This window comes from Ochotona curzoniae, unplaced genomic scaffold (assembly GCF_017591425.1).
Source record: "Ochotona curzoniae isolate NIBS_2020 unplaced genomic scaffold, NIBS_Ocur_1.0 contig_1014, whole genome shotgun sequence".
Taxonomy (NCBI): domain Eukaryota; kingdom Metazoa; phylum Chordata; class Mammalia; order Lagomorpha; family Ochotonidae; genus Ochotona; species Ochotona curzoniae.
Window position 1 is genome coordinate 12352576 of NW_024464920.1, and position 26586 is coordinate 12379161.

The following is a 26586-nucleotide window of genomic DNA, read 5'->3' on the forward strand; positions in this document are numbered from 1 at the left end:
AATAAGCTACTTACTCTGCAAAGGACCTTGGCAGATGTGAAGAAGACCCCGAGGCAGGGAGACTCTGCTGATGTTCTCTGTGGGCCCATCGTAACTGTGAGAGTCTTTGTAAAGGGATGACTGATACTTTTGTTTTTCTTTCCTTTGAGGTTTTCTTTTCTTTGCATTCACTCAGGCTTCCAGGAAGGAGCAGGGCCCAGGGACCATGACAGTTTGCTTAGAAATCCCAGGGGACAGGAAAGCCATGGTGATGGATTGTGTTTTAATATATTGTGTTTCAGAAGAAAATCTTTTGTAAAGGGCCTTGCATGATAGTCTAGTGACTAAAAATCCTCACCTTGCATCTCTGGGATCAGATATGGACAGTGGTATCCATCCCAGCAGCTCCACTTCCCATCCAGCTCCCTGCTTGTGTCCTGGGAAATCAGTAGAGGAGACCCAAAGCCTTGGGACCCTGCACCCATGTGGGAGACCAAGAAGAAGCTCCAGGCTCCTGGCTTCAGATCAGATCAGCTCTTGCCATTGCAGCCACTTGAGGAATAAATCAACTGCCATTTCCTGCTGTTTAAAAATATGTTGAGTATCAGAGACCCCTTGATTTTGTTAACTGTTCCTTGTTATCATGGTTTGTTTTAATTTTATAGATATTTAAATTGTGGGCTCTAGTAGTAACAGATGTCTTTTTATGTGATTACCATAAGCAAGATCTTTTTCTGTGTTCTCCTTCTCTCTGGAAATCTGACTTTCCAATAAAAGTAAACTTTTTAAAAGATTTATTTATTTTTATTGAAAAAGATATACAGAGAGGAGGAGAGATAAGAAGATCTTCTGTTTGCTGATTCACTTCCCAAGTGGCTGCAACAGCTGAGCTGAGCTGATCCGAAGCCAGGAGCCAGGAGTTTCTGCTGAGTCTCCCGTGTGGGTGCAGAGTCCCAAGACTTTGGACCATCCTCGACTGCTTTCCCAGGCCACAAGCAGGGAGCTAGATGGGAAGGGGGATTGCTGGGATTACAACCAGTGCCCATATGGGATCCTGGTATGATCAAGGCCAAGGACTTTAGCCACTAGGCTATTGTGCTTGGACCCAAAAGTAAATTTTAAGGAAAAAAAAGAAAATCTGCTTGTAAAATTGGTGCATGACTGTTTGTTGGGATAGCAGCATTGCTGGGCCAGGATCTTGCTGGTAGTTCAGGTGAGCATACTAATGGTTTCTTAAAAGGCCAACTGGTTTTCTTAATGCTGCCAAATTTATGGGAGAAGATACATTCACTCTTAATCAGTCTGAGCCAAACCCTCAAACCTTGACATTGAGGCTTCACTACTAATCTATGCTGCTTCCAAAGATCTCTTTTTCTGGTTCCCATTACTGCCAGAAGACCTCAGGATATTTCAGCCCATTTCAGTCAAGATCTTAAGGGAAAGGACGTATTTAGCTCAGCAGTTAAATACAGGTGCATCACCCATTGGAGTATTTGATTTACTTTCTCACTCACTCCAGCTTCCTGATAATGCCATGGTTAAGGCCCAGATAGTTGAGTCTCTGCCACACTCCTGGTAGACCTAGACTGAGTTCCTCGCTCCTGGCTTTAGCTTGGCATGGCTGGGGTCTTTGTGGGTGTTTGGGGTTGAACCATTGGATGAAAGTTCTCTCTCTCTCTTGGTTTCCCAAATAAGTAAATAAACAATAACAATAATAAGATATTAAACATCAATTTAATGTTTTATCTTAAAGGAAAAGGAATGAATTAAAAATCTCCAGCTAAGAAAGTGATTTATCCAACACAAAACATTTCCTTCTCTCCCTGGTAACCATCTCTGTGTGAGGATACTGGGAAGAGATAAGACCCTTTCCCACCCTCCTCATAAAACTAAAGGCCTGCTCCTGTCTTCTTACATAATTGCTTAGAGGTAGAGACAGGCAAGTTCACAGGAAGACAGTTTTCAGTACTATAGCAAGAAACAACTTGACTGCTGCAGGTTGTCACGGAAAGAACAACGTGTTCCTGAGTGTCATCCTTAGCAGGAGATGCTCAGGCTGTGGATCCCAACTGCTTGCATAACTGGAAGGCCGGTCATTGCCACAGACCCCAGCTGGGCTGCAGCTGTGCTCATCACTGCATGGAGAAACCGTGAGCAGGGTAATCGCCACTGCATTTGATAGATGCTCCAATTTCTCTGCAAGACAACCACAAAGAGCTATCCTGGGAATGATCTTTCAGCAATTTGAAAATAAACTTTTAGTTGTCACATTGACTGTCCTTTCCTGCTGTTTCGCAGTATATTGAGTATCAGCGGCCCCTTGATTTTATTAAGTGGTCCTTGTCCTCATGCCTTGTTTTTAGTTTACAGATATTTAAAGCATGGACTCTAGTAGTGAAGAACAAATCTATGTGATTACCAACATCTACTCCTGTTTTACATTTTTATCCCACGTTTTCATCTAGACAAAACCAAACTGACAAATAAACAAAAGCTTTAAAAACTTTCAGGGGAATTTATTGAGCACATTTTGTCTTCTAGGCACTGTTCCAGGTACCAAAAATAGAAAAGGAAGTAAATTAAATTCTGCCTCTGCTCTAGTGAAGTTCCAGTTTGCTGGGAAGGAGAAGGACAGAATCACAGGAAGCCACTCAGTCGATATCAAGTTGCTGCTTTGTTCCTATGGGGTCAGAAATGAACACAGGGGCAGGTGCAGTGGGATGGCTCATCTTCCACCTATCATGGGTACTGGTTCTGGTCCAAGCTCTGCTCCATTTTTGATCCAGCTCCCTGTCTATGGCCTGAGAAAGCAATGGAGAATGGCCCAAAGTCTCAGTTTCTTGCACCCATGTGAGAGACCCAGAAGAAGTTTCTGGCTCCTGTCTTTGGCCTGGCTTAGCTTCAGCCATTGTGGTCATAAAACTAGTGAAGGAAAGAACTTTCTTTGTTTCTCCTTTTCTCTGTAAAATATGCCTTTAAAATAGAAAAAATAAAAAAAAAAACCACAAATCTTTAAAGAATAAAGAAGCCCATAAGTGAGAACAATAGATAAATGCCTAGCAACATACAGTTGAGTGTGAGATAATTATTCCAAGTTAGATTAATATCTCAATTTTTAAAAGGCAGTTTATAGAAATATTTAACAGGGGCACTACTTCAAATTTTCTTGGGAGGACAAATATTTATTTGGAAGTAGTGGTGGCAATGGGAATTTGGTTGAAGGGAGAGGGTGGAGGCAGAGTTTGAGAATAGAATGTGCAAATATTTCTTGAGGCTGGAGAGTACTGTGTGTCCTGAAGCCAAAGCCAAGCTAACAGGGCTGGGGTAAAAAAGGGACATCAGAAGGCTTGCATGGGTTGTGTTTTAAAAGCTTAATAGCAGGTGAGCCAGATCAAGGCTTAAGATTGTTACTATGAAGACATTTTAAAAATAGTTCAGTGATTGCTTGTGATTGTGTGCATTGGTATATAGATGCCTAACCATTCAGTAAATATTTACTTAACATTTGTGATGTATACCTTGATGTACATTTGTGGTAGACACTGGGAGTGAAAACAAGGAATACAGAAAGGTCTGTGAAGGTACAGCAACTGGTTTGTATTGCAGTGGAGGTAGATAGGAAGTGATGAAATGAAGAAACCATCCCATGTTCACATGTTTGCTGAGATTTCTGGCTCAGATGAAGTATAAAATACAAAGGAATATTTATTGGCAATGGGGCTCTCATCTAACTTGTAAGTATCAGGACTTTCTGGACAGCATTTGCAATCTTCAAGTTCTTGAATTTCTCCCCAGATTTGATCCACTCGAATCTCCTGAGAGAGTACCTATCCAGGAAGCTAAACTGTTAAAGTCAATTCCAGTGGGTTCTGTGTATGTTCTTTAAAGAGTATGTAATGACCACCGAAGGAAAGCATGTGAAGCCACCACAGTGTGTCCTTACAGCTGTGTGGCAGTCCGTTAAGAGATGACCTGTGAAAATGAGGGTTCAGTGGTGTAATGGGTTGAATTATGCCTCCCACCTCCAATTCACTTGAAAATTCCTTAGAATATGAGCTCGTATCTTTTCAGATGTGATCATTAGGGAAGACTGCAGGGTGCTATGGCTGGTGTCTTTACAAAAAGCAGAATTTGAAGACAGACATGCAGGAAGAATGGCATGTGAATATAGAGACCAGCCTCTGGAAACCCATGTTGAAAGCCTAGAGCAGGTCTTCCACTGGAGGACCCAGAAGAAAGCATTTCAAGGGAAAAAACACCAACAAGTACCAAACTGTCTCTCTTACTGGGAGTGGTTCAGGAAACATAGAGAAAAATATGCTACAGTGATGTCATCAGATCAAATCACTAAATGTTTTCCATGTAGTTTGTTTACTCCCACTATTGTGTATCAACCCTTACTGAAGTGAATTCACCTTTCTTGAAATAGAACTTCAGAAGAGAAATGGAACCAGTCTATCAGTGGTTAAAAGACTAAGGCAGTAATCATTTAACTTAGGAATTTCAGGTACCAAACACTATACATAGAATGAGACAAATGGGAACTACATGAATCTGGGCTTTGTAAGTTTTTACACAACTGCAGTATGTCAATTTCTTATTTTTTCTGATGTGTTTTACATTATTTCAGGACAGAATTACACATATGAAAATGTCTGATATGTTTGATATAGAATCACCACACAGGTTTATTATTATAGCCCAATGAAGTCAGGCAGAGTATCCATCAATTTTTATTTCATGTTTTAAAATCGTCCCCCATAAACTTGCCTAACACTCATTGCCCATTTCAGGTCCCACTTCTCTTACACGGTCCTGAACATCCTGCTGGCTGATCATCTTACCTTGTTAGCTCTCTGAACATTTGCTGCCAACTTCATAACCAGTGTCCATCACACAAAACCCCTGGCCACTTCAAACAGTCCAGTTTCATTGGTTCTAGTTCCAGGATTTTTAAATTTATTACAGACTACTAAGTTGAAAAATCAACATTTTAAACAGATATCCAAGGTGCATCTAAAGATTGGCTCAATTTTGAGAATCAAAGGTATTCATTTGTTTTTACTAAAAACTGACTTTTCTTATGAGTGGATCTTTGTCATCCTGGACAGTCCTTTTCTTAACTGGATTAAACTTTTAAAATTTGAAATTGTTTTTTCTCCCATCTGAATATTTGTACAGTGATTTTTTTCCCACTTAGATTCACACACTCATCTACTCAAATAAAATAATATTTCCATCTTGATCAATTTCAAGTTTTCTTAAATAATTAATCACAGTTTTAATATAGGCACCTCAATTTTGACAAAATTTTTCTGTATATATAAATATATTTCAGAGTGCAGATTTTATAAATTTTATGGAATCAGGCTTTAATGTATGAAAACGGTTTCTCAAGTCATAGGTGCTGGGGTATATTATCCATTAAGGGAAGGATTATCTGCTATGAGTTCTCTGTTATGGTAGGGACCTAGGTTTGAGTCCCTGCCTCAAAAGTTTAGAAGACTAGGGCCTGGCATGGTATCCTAGCAGCTAAAGTCTTTGCCTTGTACGTGTGGGGATCCCATATGGGAGCCGGTTCTAGTCCCTGGAGCCCTGCTTCCCATCCAGCATCCTGCTTGTGGCCTGGGAAAGAAGATGAGGATGGCCCAAAGCTTTGGGACCCTGCACCTGCGTGGGAGACCCGGAAGAGGCTCCTGGCTTCAGATTGGCTCAGCTCCAGCCATTGTGGACTCTTGGGGAGTGAATCAGAGGCTGGAAGATATTCCTCTGTCTCTCCTTCTCTCTGTATATCTGACATTCCATAAAAAAAAATCTTTTAAAAAAACAAAGAAAGAAAGAAAGCAGTTGCTTGGCTCTTAAAAAAAATTAGAAGACTAGGGAGAGGGATTGGGGCAATAGCTGAAATAACAGCTCCAATCGCAGGCATCCAATATGGACGCCGGTTCATGTCCTGTCTGCTCCACTTCCCATCCAGCTCATGGGGTGTGGCTTGAGAAGGCAGTGGAAGATGGCCCAAAATCTTGGGACCCTGCACCCATATGGAAGACCCAGAGGGGGCTCCTGGTTCCTGGCTTTGGATCATCTCAGCTTGAGTTGTTGCAGCCACCTGGGGAGTAAATCAGTGGATGGAGGATTTCTGTCTCTGATCTCTACAGTTCTGTCATTCCAATAAAAATAAATCTTTTTGTTTGTTTGTTTGTGTAAATAATAGGGAGATCAGGGGATAGGAACATAGATGTAATGTCGCATTCACCAGGGTTTCCGTGTTGAACTACCCCCTACAATGAATCTAACATTAAACACAGTTTTAATAGACATTATTAATATTTGATAAGGAAATATGATTCAAAAATTTGCTAATGTGCTGGCTTCAAATTTGCAAAATACCAGTTTGACTTATTTTTGAAGGCTCCACAAAGCCCAGCACAATGTCTCACTCCTGCTGTCCCTGCTGACCTCATCCAGAGTGTGAAGTTATCACTGGAAGGTGGCTGTCCCTTTGGGAAATAAAGTCTCAGCCATCTTGTATTTAGGTGTGATTGTGTGATTTGTTAATTCCAGTGGCATGTGAAGAGAAGATTAAAAACAAACGTACCCTCTCAAACTCCTTTTCCTTTTTCTTGGATCAGTGCAGACAAGTATTCTTTTTTAAAGGATTCTGGCTCCTGAATTCTGCGAGTCACTTGTGTCACTCTGTTTTCATACATGAAAATTAGACTATTAGACTTTTCAAGGTGTTAGGCCGTTGAATTTTGGCTATTTACTTATTATGTCAGATTTTATTGCCTTAACTAATAGCATGCTGTTCAACAAATCTGTTAAGGGAATACTGTGAGTATGAAATGTACGTTAGTAAATCAATCCTGAATACAATGCCTGCTGGTATTTATATATGGGTGCATATTAAACACATCAATCTTGTTTTATCAATATAGTTGTGACATATTGTAATAGCCAATCAGAATCTAGAGAGCCAGTAGAACGGAATAAGTTTTAAGCATTGCAGTGGCTTTTAAAATGTATTGTTCAACAATATATGGGGCCTTATTATAAACAAGGGAACAGCAAAAAAGTGCTATAGAGTAAAGTGGGACTGAGAAGGCTCCTGTGTGCTGTTGGGTGATTTCTTCCTTGGTGAGCCGAGGAAGGAATAAGAAAGTGCTCATCTGTATGTTTTCAGTTAAGTCTAGTTCAATCCACTGCATATTTTGTCTTTTAAAAACAATAGATGGGATTGCAAAATGAAGACAATAATTCCCGTACTGAACTGAAAGAACTAGAAGAGGCTGCTAATGCTTTTGTGCTTCAAAGAGTAATGTCTCCTAGTGAGTTATTTTGTGGATGGTATATTTGGAATTGCTTATGAATACTGATTGCAGTTTTTTGACTTTTTTCTTTTCTCTCTTTTTTTAAATTAAAAGAACTTAAGCATGATATTAAGAAAAAAAAGTGTTATCTTGCAGTAGAAATGTCAGCCATGTTTCAATTCACTTTTAGGCTTCCCCTGAAAGGAATGACTTTTACACATAACAATAGCCTTGTTTTTATAAGTGGCTGGTAATATCTGTGAATGTGTGAGGCATTCGTTTTCCAGGAGCTCTTTTCTCCCTGGTAACGCACCAGGAAATATCTGAGTGTTGTTATTTGAATTCTTTCTTGTTCCCTTACTCCCAGAAGAATTGAAATTCAACTTCACAGTCAAATGAGCAGCCATTTAAAGCTCAGGTGTGTATTTCTTAAGACCCTCTCAAAGGATATATAACTGTTTATGTCTTTTCTAAAGACAGCAAACTGAATTTTAATTGGATCTTGCTATCCCTAGAGATCGTTATACTTCTATTCCAGGGCCATCGATTACAAAGCTTCAGTATGAATTGGAACATGAAGCCTGTGTTTGGGTTTAGTATTTAAAGTTGAAGTTACAGCAGCTGACACTCAAGTCCTTTTGGCAACTCCCCAATCAAAATTCTATTTAATTTCAGTCCCTGCAAAAAAAAAAAATACTCATGCATGCATATGCCCTCACACATATGCATTTGGTAAATAACTCACATGTCAAAATTACATAAACCTTCAGATTATTTAAAAAAAAGAACCAGTGTGTTTTTCAGGAAATAAATTTTCAGTGGGACTAGTTCCTTACTTTTGTTCTTTGGCCTTATCAGATGAATAACAGATGAAGCAGTGGAAAGTTTATATATGTATACTGAAGAGTTATGGACTCAGAAATAGAACATGGACACCCTCTGTGACACATTGAATCTCTGCATCACAGGGCCCATAAAGGCACAGAACACAGGTGCATGCATGAGCCCTTCTGTTGTTACTGTCTCTCTCTCCTCTTAGAAACTAGGACGACAACATCTAACGGAAACCAAAGACAGGGACCTGAGTCACTGATGTGGCAGAACACAGTCATGTGTTCCTTGTTGCTTTTTAAAAGATTCATTTATTTACTTGGCAAGCTGAGTCACAGAAAAGGGGAATTGGATGGAGGAGAAGAAGAAGGAGACAGAGATCTTCTATCCCCTGGTTTGTGCCATAAATGACTGCAATGGCTGGGGCTGGACCAGGCCAAAACCAGGAGCCAAGAGCATCCTCTGGGTTTTCCAGGACCTGGGCCATTCTCTATTGCTTTCCCAGGGACATCAGCAGGGCTCTGGATTGGAAGTGGAGCAAATGGGACTCAAGCTAGCCCGTGTAGATTGCTAGTGGGTGGTTGTTTTACCCTCTCTGCCACAGCTACAGCCCCTCATGTAAATTTCTTGAGGTAAAACAATACTATCCAAAGCAATATTAAAAATACTATGGAAAAAAAATCCTAAAATATGCTGAATAGAAAAATTTGTGTTTTTAAAGTCTGTGTTGTAGGACTATATTCTAGCAAAGTGGACTTTTTCTGTTTAATATAGCCTGGTCTTTTTGTTTGTTTCTTTCTGTTTCTTAATGTTTGGAAAATATTGTTGGTATCTTTAGTCCATATTTAGATATTTGAGAAATCTGTGGTTTTTTTTTTTTCTGTAAAGTTGTGAATAGGGACCTGGGCTGGGTAACAGTTATCATAAGACTATATGTCTGTTTATCTCACCATGGTGTGATAACATCAGTTGTAACACTAAGAGGGTAAAATAAGCAATTCCTTTATTTTTGTTAAAATTTTATTTTGAATTTTCGAATTTTGTGGTACAAGTACGTGTATACTGGGACTCCCCCCAAACTCCCACTCAGTGACAGATTTTCCATATAGTATAGTCAAGTAGGTAATTTCTGGGCTAGTTAGAATAATAACATTGTATAGTTCTAGATTTCAAGTTGCATTTTATTATATAAGATTGAAAGTTATTAGAAAATATCCCTACATTTCAGTATTTTTGTGTTGTGATGTAAAGGAATATTTGGATCACACATTCAATATACTCAGTACTGAAACCCTGGATAGACTTCAGTTTGTTCATTTCCTTTTATTTAGATATCCTTTACTAAACCCTCCTCCTCATTTTTAAAATCTCTGAATTTTATCAACTTTTTTTTAAGGTTTATTAATTTGAAAGTTGGGGTTTTAAAGAGGGAGAGAGAGAGGGGAAGCAGAGAATGAGAATGAGAGAGAGAGAGAGAGAGAGAGAGAGAGAGAGAGAGAGAGAGAGAGAGACTCACTCAACAGTCTTTGTTGGTTCTAAACTGTTTGTTACTAACTAGGCTCAAAACCTTGATGTTTTCTTCTATTGTTTCTCCCCAACACTAACTCAATCCAATGCTATTGGATGCTTGTGTGTGTGTGTGTGTGCGTGTGTGTGTGTGTGTGTGTGTGAGTGTGTGTGTGTGACAGTTGCAGCTTGTTTTTATACAACAGTGTTGTAAAATTTGGAAAGATATGATTTATTGGGTAGATTTTATAGAATTTTCTTGATGACTTGAAGAAATACATCTGTCATCTTCACTGGAAAAATCGACATGTCAGTTCACATATAATAGGCATTTAAAGTGTTTATGAAGCTCACCCATAATCTTAGAATCCTTTGAATAGACCAAATGACCCACCAGCCAGAATTCCACTCAGTAACAGCCATAGGAAAGTCTGCAACTGCTTGCATGCTCCTGGTAACTGAAAATGATAATTTTTGGAGCCTTCCCTTCCCTTGACCTAGAAGCCCTTTTCTTTATTGGGAAATTCATTTGGAATTAAAATCCCTTCACCTGTCACTCACCATTGACCCTAGGTCTTCAGTATCCAAAGGTAGTCCCAGCATCCATACCACCTCCTTTTTTTTTTTGTCTTTTGTACATTCTTTTTTTAAAATTAATTTTATTATTTTAATTTTAATAATCTTAGTTGATTAGGGTACAAAGGGTCAAGGGCTACAGGGTGAAAGTGGGTAATATTGTTTCCACGCTAATATAATCATTTTGCCCTGTATCTGGGGTTAGGGGAGTAACAAAGGGAAAAGCCCCACCCAGCCTCCCACCCATCCCTGATCCCCTACCTGAGGCACACTCCAAGGGTCCTGCTCGAACAGTTTTGATAGTTCATCAGTTCTGGATTGCTGCCAATCTCACCGTCCCAACTGTAATGAAACCTATTCAGAGTCCACTGGCTGACAATCTCTTGATGGTTGGGGTTCCAAGATCAGCAGTTCAGTTGGAGGGCTATCCAAAGAAACTTCATCTGAGATGATCTCAGATCTGATTCTTGCGTGAGTTTGCTAGTACATATGCCAACACCGTTCATCACACCAATCAGCTTATGCACATGCTGGTTGTTGCGATTGCTGAGTCCGTTCGTTTTCCAGCCCTGTCTTCCTCGTGAACCAACGGGTGTTGTAGTCCAGCTCGATCCTACCTACTTCATACTCGGCAAACCAGTTGGAGCTGCAGCCTAGTTGGGGCGACTCCCCAAAACACCTACCAATTCTGCCCCCTACCCTGGTTCCCATGCTTGCCAGTATGTACTGCAGGCTTGTCCAGTCTGTCCCACATCCCATTTAGCTCTCACACACGTCAATGGACATTGAAGCCTAGTTCAACCCAACCAACCTATTATCTAGCCCATACACCTGCTAGAAGGTGCCTCTCTGTCTAGCCACCCCTGCCCCTATCCTGGTTTTCGTGTTGTCCAGTGAGGGTGGTAACTCTGAGGGAGGTACCCACTATTTCCCAACTAGGCCACACCCACTCCCAGATTATGCAGTCTCCAATCATACCACCTTTTCTACTAGAGCTTTTGCAAAAGTGTGTGGAGAACAGAATCTTAAAAGTTTATGTTGGTGTAAGAATTTTTTGAAATATATGAAATGTGGATTTCAACATATACAATTTTCAATGAATTGTTGGAAGACCCTCTTATATGCATGGATTTCAAAAATTTTTGACATCAGAAAAACATTTTCATTAGCTTTTGAAATGCCCTCTTGTTCACATTCAGTATAATGAAGCTTCAAAGCGTCTTGTTTAGATGAAATTTGAGGACAGTGAGCATTTTCCATGCATGTTCCTGACGCCCTCCACCTCAGTTGTGTCGTTTCTACTTGGCTACCAGATTCTCTCCTAACCTGTCCATTTTCAGATATGTTTCCTAGACATTCCTTAGTGTCTGGACTCAATTTTGGCTTCTTGTGGTGAGTGACATCCTTCACATGTGATCTCAACAATCAATGCAGTGTTCTTAGACTGTTTCATACATTAGTGAAGCAAGGCAAAAGGACATAGAAGCTAGGTAACCTCGGCTAAAGTCTAGGCTCTGTTTGCTAACTCTTTTGACCTAGCCTTGGATACTCACCTTTCTCAATTTTATTATCGGTAAGATGGAAATGTTTGTATCTTATAAATGTTTTTTTAGTAAAACTAGGCATGGAAAAAATGATAGGTTGTTTTTATTATTAATACAGATTACTTGGAATATTTTGGAAGTGACATCACATGGAAGGTACACAATAAAATAAAACTATTTTTCACTAGTATTAAACTTGGCTTCTCCTCTCCCAAAGTTATGTTATTGGATTTTAAAACCTAAATACATACTTTATATATGTGTACACTTAATATACTTAATATTATGGAATTCTTTGTATTGGATTTGGCTGACATTGATATCAGTGTGTCAACTGGCTTTCCTAGATTGGTATCTCCATTCTTGTGCTGTGCCTGAGTGAGTTCTACAGCTAGCATTATCCACTTTTTTCCACAGTGACTGGAATTTTAACCAATTTCCATTACCAGAGTTTGTTATATTCCTTGCTGACAATACAATACTATGCATTTGAGATTCCCACGATCTAACTGCTAAATGACAGAGTGGGGAGAAAGACAGTGACATTAGTTTGAAATGAGCTGTTCCCACTGTTTAACTCAGCTTCCTCCCCTCCCCCCCCCCGCCCTCGCCCCCGAGTTTACTCATGATAAAACCGTGAAGATGGCAAGGAATGGGTCTCGTTTGTATTGAGCCACAGATTTTGAGGTCCTGGAATGGATAAAATCCCCTTTTTGCCTCACAGAGTAGAGACAATCTCAAGGAGAAGAAATGGAGAAAGCCTGGCTCTGTAAGGCAGTTTAATCTAACAGCTATGACATGCAGCTCTCCCTGGGGCCTTCCGTGGAACTCAGCAGCGCCACTCATCGGAATCGCCAAGGTGTGAGACCTGTCTCCCAACAATGATGCTCTGATCCTCTCCAAATTCAGCACAGGATGATGGGGAAATAATAAACGGAGACTCTCAAAGACCCACTACAAGGAAACTCTCTAAGAAATCCTTCAATTGTTTTTTATGAAAATTTCAAAACAGTTTTTAGATGAATTTTCCAAACACCTTTTGCTAAGAGGGAGAGAAAGAGAGAGAACTATAAAGACTCACTGCTAATATCCCTTCACATGAGCTCAGCCTGTTTTGTTGTTGCTGCCAGCTGTCGCAGGAATTAGGGTCATATTTGGAAGGACAGCACATTCTGCTGGGAAGGTCGTGTAAGGGAGGGTGAAGACGAGGGTGTGGAGATGCCAGACAGAAGGGTGTGGCAGGAGACACACACACACAGAGGGATGCTGCTGCTGGCTTCTGTTACCAGAGTGTTGCTGCCTGAAACACAATCCGAAGGCTGGCCTCTCTGAGGACCTAGCCATGAACTTTCCTCGAACGTGTGTCCGCTCAGGAGCCCTACCCCTCTGGGGGCCCTGAGCTCTGAATTGAAATTAAACAAGAGAGCTCTGGTAATATGATGGAGTGCACCTTGCCATCTATAAATAAAAGGACATTTTATTTGTGAGTCTGTCTTAAAGTTTTAAGTAGAATGAGCTGTAGGACGTGGAAGGTTTTATACTCTCCAGTAGAGGCAGCCATATCCAGCAAATATATTTCTTTCATCTTAACCTAAGATCTTCTTTAAAGCAAATAACAAATGTCCAAAAACATCTGGCTTTTGTTTCCTTGATAAAATGCAGCAATAAATTAAATTCCTCAAACGCATAAACTTTTCCCTACAAATTAACACATGGACTAAGGCAATGGTCCTTCAAATGAGACTTCAATACATAAAATGAAGCTGACACTCAGAAGAACACACATAAATCATGACCTAGACATAGCAAGGAATGAATTTACGTCTCCAGATCCACTCACCTATCACAGAGGCCTTTAACTGTGGAAGCCTGGAGTCTGGAGGACTCCTTGGCAAAAGTGCTCTGTCATATTGTCTCTACTGTATTTTTTGCTAATGATACCTAATAAGTTGTGTGACCCTGGGATGCCATATACATCAGAGTGCCTGGGTTTGATATCTGAGTTCTCTGTGTGTTTTCAGCCCCTGATTCCAGGTTTTTGCTATTCTGACCCTAAGAGATGTTGGTGATGGTTGAAGTAATCAGGTTTCTGCCATGCATGTGAAATATCTGCAATGAATTCCTGGATCTTGATTTTGATTCTTCTCCTTTCCTCCACACAAAACTTTTATTGTAAGTTTCCTAATCTGAAAAAAATGAATGTCATTGTTGCCTTGTAGAATTATATTAAAAGGAATGCCAGGGAGCCATTCCTCTAAAAGATGGTTAACAACAGTGCCCTAGGGTACTGGTCTTGTGCAAGCCCTAAAGTCCTGCATCAGCTCTGCTGTAGAGACCCTCTTGGGGATCCCCATCAGGTGAAACTGTCTTGTCATAAGTTATGCTTTGGTTGTAAACTCTGCTTGCGTCACCCTATTCTGAGACCTGTGATTCTTCTTCCTTTTTCCACCTCCTCTTCTTCTTCTAGTTCTCCTCCTCCTTCTTCTCCTTCTTATTATTCTAGATTTGTTTTTTTTTTTCAATGGAAAGGCAGATTTACAGAGAGAAGGAGAGGCAGAGAGAAAGATCTTCCATGATTCATTCTCCAGGCAGCTGCAATGGCTGGAGTTGAACTGGTCTGAAGACAGGAGCCATAGTGTCCTCTGGATCTCCCACACTGTGCAGGGTCCCAAGGCTTTTGGGCCATCCCCTACTGCTTTCCCAGGCACAAGCAGGGAGCTGGAAGGGAAGTAGAGAATTTGAGCAGCTGTGTCACGAACTGGTGCCCATATGGAATGCCGGCTCCTGCAAGGTGAAGACTTTAGCCATTAAGCTACTGTCCCGGGGGCCCCTGTGATTCTTCTTAAGAATTGAATTTTAGTGATTATAGAAGTCGTTAACTCAAAGTAGCTTTCTTCCCCCTTCCCTCTGGAATTGAGAAGGGCTTCTTTAATCAATTCCAAACTTCAGAAAATGATCTGACAGTTAAGTTTTAGAGACCTCTGCTTTAGGGAGATGGCTGCCAGGATGCAGCAAGGGACCAGAAGCACGGGCCCTTGGAAGCCTTCATTTGCCTTGGCTAAGAAGGTTTCCAGACATCACCGATGGTGAATTATGATTGGTCATATGCACGTCACTTAATTGATAGGAACTGAATTTAAAACCCAGACTTTGAGGAAAGCCCAGCTCCTGTTACTTATGGCGCACACAGCAGCAGTAACAAAAGGTGATCATAGTGTAGGAGATAGAGAACAAAACCCAGAAAACAATATTCCTTAATGAGATTGTGTTGATAGAAATAAAAATAGGAAACGTCTCAAATTTTCCTTCTTCCTATCTAACAGCTAGACCAGCCTGTTGAAGGTCTAAGTATCAGCAAATTCCATCAGGGGAAATCAATGTTTTGAAGAAGTAGTCCATTGATCACTTCCTCTCACTTGACATGTCTAACTCCAGTAAATCAATACTTCTTAGCATAGCAATGGATTTGTTAAAAAAGAAAATGAAAAAAGAAAAAGAGAGCAGTAACCAAATTGGGAGTTGTTAGGCACACTGAGATCAAAGAATCCTGTAGACAAATTCCTTCTTTATGCCTTTCCCATCTGTGAGCATTTTTGATTAGAGATCAAGCGAGTACAGGTATATTGAGACACTTAATTCATGAAGATCAGGGCTCAAAATGATCTTTTTTTTTAAAAAAAAAAAACACTTTTTAGGGTATTTACTGGTCAGCAAATCTTTCTTAAACCACACACAGACAGACACAAATAATCCGAATTTCAAAATGGGCACAGATGATTAAAAATATTAACTATTTAAACATCAAACACCATATTCCCTTTAAGAAAGAAATGTTTAATTCCACTAGGCTCAGAAAACAGTGTCCTAACCTAACATATTTCTGTGACGTTAGTATGGTGCCAGCTCCCAGGTTTTATTTCTTGCAGTTTATTGAGTGCCACATTCCACATGAAGAAATAAGCCTTAAAAAGGCTTCTTCTCTCCCAAACTTCTTCATTTTGATTGTCACTTGGATCCACAACCATGCAATCAAAGATGGTTTCAGATGGCAGTTAAAAGGGACTGGGGTGGAAACAGAAATAAATGAATACTCTTATCTTCTATATATGCAGATAAAAGAGTAGAGAAAACAAGGAAAGACCAGTAATGGCTGAATATGAGAGAGGCATCCCTTGATCTTCTCCTGAGGCAATCTGAATCTCCCTTAAACAACTCCATATTCCCAGTCCTCCCCCAAGCACAGATACTCAGTCAGATTCAGTAGCCTTGGAGTCAACAGTGTGTTTTGCCTGGTGTACACAGAGTTTGGTATTATTGAACAATACTAGGTGTGATATCAAGTCATGGGAATGCTGAAGGAGTCAGGGAGCGCCATGGATTGCACTCATGTTATTAGGACTGCATTCCTTATTTAGGGCTCTGTTCTTAGGAGCAGACAGATTATGCAAAGAACATGCTTTTTCTCTGTACTGTTGGAGAACTGAAACTGAGGCTGGGCTAGGGAGACCCGGTGGGGAAAGGCCATTTGAATGCTTACTGCCGGATGGTGCTGGGCATTGTCAGCTTTTGTTTACTTCACTTACATGGGAAGATTGCAGCTGCTTCTTTCAGTAAAAAGGAATAGGAAAATGTAGCCAGTCACCTCACCCTCTACCGGATTCCCCAACATGTTTGTGGAGCCCAACAGCTGTCTGCAGATATTGTCACTCAGGACTGGAACAGTTCTACATAATCAAGAATGAGTGGTGGAGCTGGGATTGTTGGCTGGGTTGAGGAGGCAGGTGGGAACGAACAGCCTTCCTAAAGGCCTCACTGGATCTGTTCCTGTGGGGACCAAGTTAAAGAAGAACAAAGGTGTTTAAAGGAAGTGATGAAGGAAAGTTGCACACACACGACTTGGATTTCTCACTTACAGATCTGCAGAGCTGTGGAGCATGAATTTACTGATTGTTAGCAGGGATTTGAAAGGTCTTGGAGTTTTCACATTATTTTTAGGAGCAGAAGTTTTCTTTTGCCCTCAAATTTTAGGGGATATTGTATAATACATGAAAATAGCTGATAGGACAAGTGGGGCCATCGATGCAGAAGTGGGCTGTATAGAAAGGCACAGCAGATGAATTCAGTTCTGGGTAATATGAGTGTGGGGATTACGGCAATGCTGCGAATGGCCAAGAGTGTCTTCCCTTCTGGCATATGCATGTTGCTGCCTTTGCCATGCAGGGATGGTTCTATCCATTTACCCATTTCCAAAACATGCATTGAGCGCTTACCATGTACTAACTACCGTGTTAGGCATAAGCACGACAGACCAGATTCCTGCTTGCTTAATGTTTATATTCTAGGAATTATAATATGAGGAATGAAAGCTGACCAAAAAGGAAACAATTCAGAAATGATTGGTAGTGCAAGTACTGCTGTTGAAATGAAAAGCATTGTTGAGGAAAGTCAATAATTTTGAAAGGAAAAGCATATGAAGTTGACGGAAACTAGATAAATGTTTAGGGTAGTCTGTATTTACATCATACAAGTTAGTGAAAGGAATGTTACATAAAAATGTCTAATGTAGATTTAAAGTTGAGAGTAAGACTCCTGCTGAGAGATTCTCAGGTTCTTCAAGAGACGCTAAAAGTATTCTTTTGTTTTGAGATGTATTTATTTGAAAGACAGGAAAAGAGAGAGAGGGAGAGAAAAATTGTCCATCTGCTGGTTCCCAAAATGGCTTCTACACCCAGAGCTGAGCTGATCCAAAATCAGGAACAAGGTGCTTGTCCGTGTGAGTGCAGGGGTCCAAGGACTTGAACTATCTTCTGAAACGTTCCCATGTCATAACCAGAGAGCTGGATTGGAAGAGGACCAGCAGTGACACGAACAACACCTAAGCTGGAAAGTAAAGGATTAGCTTGTTGAGCCACTGTACCAGCCGCATAATTATCACAAATATAATTTAATTTTTTATTGTGACTATTATTTTTCATGATACAGGTTTGTCAATATATGGATTCTGCCCTAAACCTTCTGTTCCTCGCTCCCCATCACCCCCAACTATTTTCCTCCATATTATTACAATTGTATAGTCCCTTGGCAATTGTCATCAAGTCCAACATTCTGCTATTTAAGTGTATCATAGCATAGTAGTTATAGACAATGATAAAAAAAATCTAGTATCACATTGTCAACATATATTTAACAGTTTCATTGGAAAGTCTCATTTCATCTGAGAGTAAAGATGCATACTCCCAAATAAACTTTTATAAGACAGGTCCTGTTGCCACCATCTGAGCAAACCAGTGGAAGGAGATCTTTTTCTCAAGCCTCTTTCTTCCAAATGAATAAATAAATGGGGTTTATTTATTTGTTTGTTTGAAAGTTCCTTTCAAGTTGCACAAATTCTAGGACACTAGTTGATATGTTATTTTACCTAGCATTCCAAGAAAGAGAATGTAACCTTTTTCATTGAAGCAGGCAGTAGAGGACAACCAGCTCATGGTCACTTTGTCTTAGCTCTTACTCATCACCCACTCATTCAGTTCAGTTCAAACTCTTATTCTGTCTTTTCTGTTTACCCCAAATGAGAGGCTGGATGGGGTAAAAGCCCTTATCCACATTCCACAGGGATGCACTGAGTTGGAAGCAAGGTCTTCCCACTCCCACCCAGCCCCCTTTCCTGGGTATTGAACAATGCTTTCCATGCTGCAAGAGTACGTCAGTGGGCTCTATAAGCTTAAATAACTAATGTACAACACCAAGAGCCATTTTCATTTAGAAGTTTAAGGAAAACTTTAAATGTTCAAAGAGCTCTGTCCCAATTCACCCCCAAAATTGCTTCTTTAGGGCACAGTTTTATGTGATTTAGGGCCTTAACATTTTTTCTTGTGCCTTTTGCAAACATGAGTCCAGTTTAAGTCATTAACAAAGAAATCTGGAAAACAGAAAAAACCTAGCTGAGCTACTAATAAAGAGAACAGAAAAATAAGTTAAGACTGAGCAATTTCAAGAGGAATACTGATTTTTTAAAATACAGCCTAACCAATTATCTTACATTTAGTTCATTTTCAATCAAAAATTAGATCAGCCAGAATCTGAAATAACAGTCCCCCGATTACCTCTGAGTTCAAAGAACAACATACAGCAACCAAGTCAACCAAGTTCTTGTTTTCCAATATCCCTGACATCAAGTTCAGTGTGGGTGAGATTTGATGCCAGTAGTGGGTCTTTTTTCTTAGCCTTTCATCCTCCCTGTGGGCTTGCAGCTAGAACCAGTCTTGGCTCTGCCCGTTTTGAAGGAATTTGACTTATGTGTTGGCTTCAAGACAAAATTCATCTTCTGGAACAGGTGCAGGATGTCTTCTGTTATTAACAACCCACATTGCCTCTCTTTTCATTGTTTTATGTACAAACAAAATTTGTTTGCACTCACATTGTAGTTGTTCTTTTATTAAATACATGAGAGTTGGAAACTGACTGAAGTTTACCCAGAAGAGTCTTGGATGCATTTAGTTTTTCGCTATTCAGAAATTTTAAACAGCATTACATCCTGTTCATTTAAAGCCTTTAAAATGCCATTAGACTTTATAGCTCTGTCAGGTGGTAATCAAGAAAATCGATAGTGATCTTCACATGTGAGAGAAGGTAGACCAGCCAAGGCTGGTTTTGTTTAACCAATCAGCAGGCAGCCAATTGCCATCTGCTCCCATTTATTCTTGGGTTTATACATGCTTCATTGGCTGACTTGACTTAATAAACACCTAAAACAATGGCAGCAAAAAGGAAAAACAAGCTGCACAATTTTAATTTTGGCATCACTTTTATCAAAACCATGATTGAAGTTTATCCTAAGGTGAGCACAAATCAGAGATTGGACAAGACTCAGAAATATGGTTCTTTTTGTTTTTAACATTTTAGGATGATTGTAACAATGAAATCAATGAGTCTTTTTATGAAACATTTGCTCTAGTGGGTGTCTAAATTGTGGAAAGATGTGGAAATGTGGGTGCAAGTTGAGTATCTTTTATGTTTACAGTTTTCCTAGAGTTTTGTCTTGTGCTATGAACATTCTAAAGTACTGAAATGATTAGGGACACGATCATCATGAAATGGAGGTTGGCTTATGTACAGATATCATGAGGGAAATGATACTCAGCGAAAAGGCCACTGGCAAAGGCATAAAGCAGCGATGAGCATGGTTCTGAAAATGGGATTGTGGACAAGGAGACAAGACCAGAGCAGAGCACCTAGGGGCACGGTTTAGATAAAGCCTCTGTTATGGAGAAACTGAATTCTTGGGAACAGAATGTGGGCCCAGTTCTGAGAGGTCCTAGAGCAAATTTACAAGCACATTAGTCACCAATGTATTGCTGAAGAAATGAAAGAGAAAATCAAAGATCTTCTTGAATCAAACAGTGCTAAATGCTTTCATTTGGACGTCTTTTTTTATAAACGCTTTCATTTAGACAATGTCTTTTTTATTTTATTTTTTAGCTCCAAGTGGAAGCTTACTTGAGTCTTCAATATAAAAAAAAGAGTCATTTTCTAAATATACTTTTTAATAACAATACTTAATAGAAAATCAGACGATGAGAATCTTGACATTTCTCTGATTAACACAAACATATAGGAGAATCATATCTGCTTTTTATCTGTAGTATTATGCATTATTTTGTTTTGGTTGCAGTGTCAAGACAATTATGATTAATACAGATAAAGAATTACAAGTGATAGTAACTATATCAGCCTACCTTGAATTCTCTATAAATTCTTTAAATAAAGAGAAAGAACAAAAAAAATCGTTGTTAATATTTGTTTGCCAAATAGTTAATGAGCAATGTTAAGCTAACTTGTTTGGGGAAAATATATGTTAAATATGGTACACATTGCAGAAGCATGTCTTGTTAAACTCTTTGAAATCATTAAAAAATTAGCAGGATTGATTCTCGTATTTTTGGAGCTTGAAAAAACTGTCTTGAACCCTATATGTTTAGAAGTTTTTTCTTGAAGCTAACTATATGCATTGAGCCCAAGGTACTGTTTTAAGCACTAATTGTGGTTTTTCTTAGTCCTGAGACAATAAAAAGACTCCTAACAATTCTTCATGAAGCACATAGTTAGTAAACAGGCAAAGCAAGAGTCAAAAACAAATTGTTTTTGGCCTGGCGTCAATCTTGGAGTGCTGAACCTGCATCAAGAGTGTGGGTACATGGTCTGGCCTCCCCACTTACTAGCTGGTTTCAGTTTTCTCACTTACCAAATGCTTACTAACAACACTGTCTGGAAATCTTGGCATTTGGTAGGTGTTTAATAAGTGTTTGCTGACTGATTTCTATACTATGGCCTATTCTCCATTACAAATCCACCTAGGCAGTAATCATCTAATACAGGGGTTGGGCAAACTATATTCTGTCACACACATCTGACCCCTAGCCTGATTTTGTAAATTAACTTTTATGTTAACATACTGCAATGGACTGAATATTTGTGTCCCTCTTGAAATTCATATGTTTGAAATCCTAAGCTGGGGCCTTTGGGAGGTAATTAGATCATGAGGATGGAGCCCTGATGAATAGGATTGGTACCCCTATACAAGAGACTGCAGGTAGCTCAGTGTTCATTCTGCCAATTGAGAAGACAGCAGTTTGTAGCTCAGAAAACCCCTCCTCCTTCTCACCACCCACTTCCCAGGTTGCACCGTGAGGAGAAATTAATCTTTTGCACATAAACCATCCAGGCGACGGAGCTGCACTCTAGTAGCCTGAACTGATTGAGAACATGCCTGCTCATGTTCACTACCTATGGAATGGTCCCCAATGCAACAGAGTGATGGGGCTGGGACCGAGCCTGTGTAACTCACCACCTCTGGAAGGATTCATCTTCTGGCCCTTCACTTTGTCAACCCTTGCTTTGGAGTAACGATTTGAGATTACTCTCTGAACATAACCTAGAACTATCTAGGGAAGCAGCTTGGATGGGGAAGTTGGAGGAAATGGCTAGAAAGAGCCTTGGCCTATCAGTTCACAAGAAGTCTAAACTGGTGAGATTGTTTGGTCTTAGCCACTTTCTGGAATTGCTGAGTCAGTATCCTGGCACACTTCGGCTTTCATGAAGTGCTTTGAGCATGTCTTTTCCATTACAAGAAACAGTTATACTTATGAAATGGGATTTTTTAAAAAGTGGAGATGAAGAAACGTAAGCTACTGATGGCTTGCAAATGATTTCTAGAATATAAGAATTTTTTTTTTTAAAAGAGAAACTCAGGCTATTGTCTATCATGAAGGGAAACCAAACAGAATTGATTTTATTAAAATTGTGTAAAGTTAAATTACTTCCTCTGAGTTAAAATCGTATCTTGTAGAATTTCTTTCCTCTTGCTTAAAGAGTAAGTAATCTGGGGGATAGAGAGAAGTGGAACAGATATTAATGACATTTCATTCCACCAATGAGACAAGATCTTTCTAGAATCCCACAAATTATGTGATTTTAACTTTTAATTTGTGTCACCCTGATAGTTTTAGGTCTCATTTTCCATTCTGATAATGTATTTGAAAAGTTATCACTACACAATTATTTGTTCCCCAAATAGAAGAACATATTTTAGATTTAGACATTCATTAAAAGGATGAGCATTGGAAGAATGGGTTTTAATTTTTCTTTCAAGTTCTGTTATCCTTCTCCTAGTGAACAATCTCTGGTAATGAGGTTTCCCCTGGTTGTAGAAGAATGTTTGCATTTAGAATATGGAGGACAGATAAGTTGTAAAAGGCAGCAACTGAAAATTCGAGTAGAAATTCCTGCCATACTGATATACCAGGCATAGTTCTAGTCACAGTTTCTATGTGACAGCCGACACAGCAGAGTGCAACCTAGAGGTAGATGGCAAGAGGGGCAGAAATAACACTTATGATGAGCCCTGCACAGGAAATGAAGAGAGTGATGTTAAAAAAATAATAATAATTGCAGTAGCAGTTCAAAGGGAGTGGTGGTGAGGGGGTGAGCGGAAGAAGGTATCCTGAAGAAACCCTGAAGGACCCAGTGAGTGCAGTGTGGTCAGTGATCTGAGAAGAGCTGAGTGTAGATGGAGGATGTGGGAGGAAATGAGATCTGAGAAGTATGGGAGCATCATGTGACCCCTGTCCAGAGGGAAGAACACGCTAGAAGCCTAATGAAACTGCATTTATTCAAAGAGATGACAACACCAGGCAGTTTTTCTGGTTTTCTTTGTGTTTCTTTTGGGGAACATCTACTTAGAAATCTCTAAGGCAAAACTAGTGATGGTGCAACATGACAACGCTTAGGCAAATAATTATATATAATAATGCTACTACTGAAGCATCTAGACGGAGAGGAAGTAATTTTGATCTTTACAACTTGGGATTTTTTTGTAGATAAGGATAAAACATTTCAGCTTGTCGCCTTATATGTTGCTCTTTCTGCTGAAATTTAAATTAGTGTCCTTTCTTCCTTTTATAAAAGAATCATGTCCTAATTCTTCACACTAGAAAATATTCCTGTCAATTCTGCTTATTATATACTTGACATACTGCAAGACTCAAAAGTAATACATTAAATGGAAGAATATATATGTGTGTGTGTGTAATATTTCAATTTCCAAAAATCTACACCATGTGGCAATTTGTGTAGCACAATAGAGAACTCGATGAAGAATTATGGGTTCTGAAATATTAGCTTTTTCAGACTGTAATTTATGATGCTATCATTTGGTACAAATAAGAGCAGGGTCTCAGTAGGTGGTCCAACATAGATTGAAATCTAGGGGTATCTTCATAGAACAAGTAAAATAACAGTTATGGAAATGCTTATAAAAGCAGTCAATTATTCACAAGAAGATGAACAGAAAACAGGGGTCAGTGTTTAATGAGCCCGCAGAGCTGAGCAGGTACTGGACACCTTTTGTGGGTCACTCTTCAGTGTTTGGTTTTGAAACACTAGATGGTGGGACTATATTTCCTTCATATCACTAACCATCAAAGGGGTTAAAACAAATGTCAAAGGTAGAGTCCAAGTTCTAATGTTTCCAGCTGAGGTTTCATGGACAAGTCTGGGAGGATTACTGAGCAGCTTAAATGGCTCTTACAGTAAAGCCGTTATGGGGAATAGATTTCAGATCCTCCTTAAATGTGCCATTCCGGGAGAATGTCTGTGTTATCTTGGAAAAAAAAATAAACAGGATTAAGAGTCAAAATACTTACTCTGACTTACCAATGACTAAATATGACCACGGAAAAGTATTGAATATATTAGTGTCATCATCATCAATATGAAAGCAAACAAAACTGTCTCTTTCATTGGCTTTATCAGGTTTTTGAGGGTGAAAGAAAACATTTGCATTAGGCAGTATGTTTTGTTTTATAATGAGGAGTCATGTGTTTTACGTGTAGAGAATCATGACATGGTTAGTGTGGTATGGTCAGTTTTTGTACCAGGTCGCACTGACTCATCCACTCATATTCTGGGGATCCAAGAAACATTTGCCTTTGAGGTGATGTGGAATAGGATGAGAGAGATCTGGTATTGTGCTATGTGTTTTCTAAGTTATGCTTGTACTGATGAAAAATAACTGTCCATGAAAGTATTCTTCCTTTTGCTTAGGATTCTAAACTGTGCTTTAAAAATTAGAATTTGGGGCCCGGTGTGGTGACCTAGTGGCTCAAGTCTTCTCCTTGAATGTGCCAGGATCTTATTTGGGCACCCGTTCTAACCCTGGCAGTCTCACTTCCCATCCAGCTCCCTATTTGTGGTCTGGAAAAGCAGTTGAGGAAGGCCCAAAGCCTTGGGACCCTGCACTCACATGGGAGACCTGGAAGAAGTTCCTGGTTCCTGGCTTTGGATCGGTTCAGCTCTGGCTATTGCAGCAGCTTGGGGAGTGAATCATTGCACAAAAGGTCTTCCTCTCTGTCTTCCTCTCTGTATGTCTGACTTTGCACTAAAAATAAATAAATCCTTTTAAAAAACGTAGAACTTGGGGGAAAAGGCAATTAAGTAAGCATCAATTAATTTAAACTTTTCTTGTTACTATTTACTCTCACTTTCCTGTTTAAAAAATTGTAAATACACATGCCTACTGGACATAATATTTGCATGTCTCATGTACACTCGTTATATCTATTACTGAATTCTGCCCCTCTTCAGTTATTCATATGTTTGACTAAAAAACCCAGAAGCTTGCATTTTTTTTTCTTGCTAAACTCAGTAGCAATCTAGTGGACTTGGCTTCCTTGATATATTATGTAGCAATATTCCCTTTTATTTCTGTGTCCTCTGCCTTAATTATTATGCTTATTTCTTCATAGCAGATTGCCTTCAGTAACTTCCTGTTGTCTGGCACTAGCTCTTTTTTTTTTTTTTAATTTCAACACAGTTTATTTTCCAAACAGGTCCCAACACTGAGCTTCCAGCCTGCCTCTGGCACTAGTGCTTAAGCATAACCTTCTTCAATGATGGTGGAAAAAACTTCTGAAATTGGAGACCTGACCAAAGTATCCTCTGGTTAAGAATCTGAATGCGCCCTATAGCTTTCAAAATGTGGTACGATTTTTCTTCTCTAGTCTTATATCAATCAAAGCCCGCCGTCTCACACTCTTCTTATGTCCTTTATTCTATCCATGTCTTCTTATTTCATGTTTCTGCACCCTCTCAAATGATAGTGAAACAGTTGAGAGCAATCTTTTCCTCATCATTGTGTGCCAACTCTGTTGTGAACCACTATTGTACTAGTTAATCCTGATTAATCCTAATGCTCTCTTGAGTATTCTTAGATGCTAACAGTTGCTGTTATATTAAATATCACTCACTGTACTTATTTTTAATATTTTTTTATTTTGAAGTTTGAATTATGTGGTACAATTTCGTATAGATCCCCGAACTCCCACCTCCTGACCAATTTTCCCCATTTTACTACAGTGGTGTAGTTCTTCGTAAGGAATCTTAATTCTATCAGTCTCTTATTTAAGTGTACTTCTTTTGAATAGTTTAATCAGCACTATCCAATATGGTAGCCATGCCAGAGTGTAACATTTGAAGTCAGAAACTAGATCCAGTGGAGCAAGGAAGGGAAATTCAAATGATACTTTCCTTTAAAGAATGAAGGCGAGAAATGTGAACAAAATGCAAAAGACAAGCAAAGAGACCTGATGGAGTTTGGCAACAATCCTCAAAATGGGGTATTCTGGCCAAGAGTTGGCACTTCTCATGTAGAGTACAGGTTTGTTTTCAACAGGTTTTAGGGAGGTTGGAGTTGTCTCTGTGAAAACATTAACACTTGAGTGAGTTATGGTGCCCGTGGAATACACTGTGACACTTGCAGCTGTTGACCCATATCTCTGTAACTCATGGACAAGTAGTTTGAAAGACTGGCAGGAACACGTGGCATTTTTCATAAGCCCTAGTGACTGACTGTTTTTGCAGATGTCCTTCATGGTGGATCATATCATTGTTGGAACAATTTTCAGAGATTCTAATGGTAAGGGCTGAACTCTAAACTGTTCTGCAAGGTGCTAGGAAAATGTTCCTTTAGATCTAGATTTAACAAACCATTCGTGCATGTGTGTGTACATTTACATGTATAAAGTAAGAGGGTACTTAAAGAAATCTGCAGTTTTTTCTGTAATGTGCACTTCCACGACTTTTTGAAGACCTTTCGTATACATGGATTTCAATTTTTTTTTTTTACTTTTGTGCCAAAATAAGAGTTTAATTCAATTTTCCATGCACTTTGAAAAAAACACTCTTGAGTAACTGCAATAGAGAATAATCAAGCATAAAGAGAGTAAAATATATTTAACAGTATATACTTTTTCAGTAAAAAATGTTGAGGATGTTGAAGTTATTAT

The 26586-nt window shown here is 39.3% G+C and overlaps 1 long non-coding RNA gene across 1 annotated transcript; it reads left to right on the top strand.

The window, feature by feature from the left end:
• The first annotated feature begins 9217 nt into the window (after window positions 1-9217).
• Window positions 9218-25688, top strand: LOC121162513. The gene is made up of 3 exons (XR_005884805.1): window positions 9218-9228; window positions 12397-12407; window positions 25611-25688. It is a non-coding gene; the product is annotated as an uncharacterized LOC121162513 (long non-coding RNA).
• The last annotated feature ends 898 nt before the right edge of the window (window positions 25689-26586 follow it).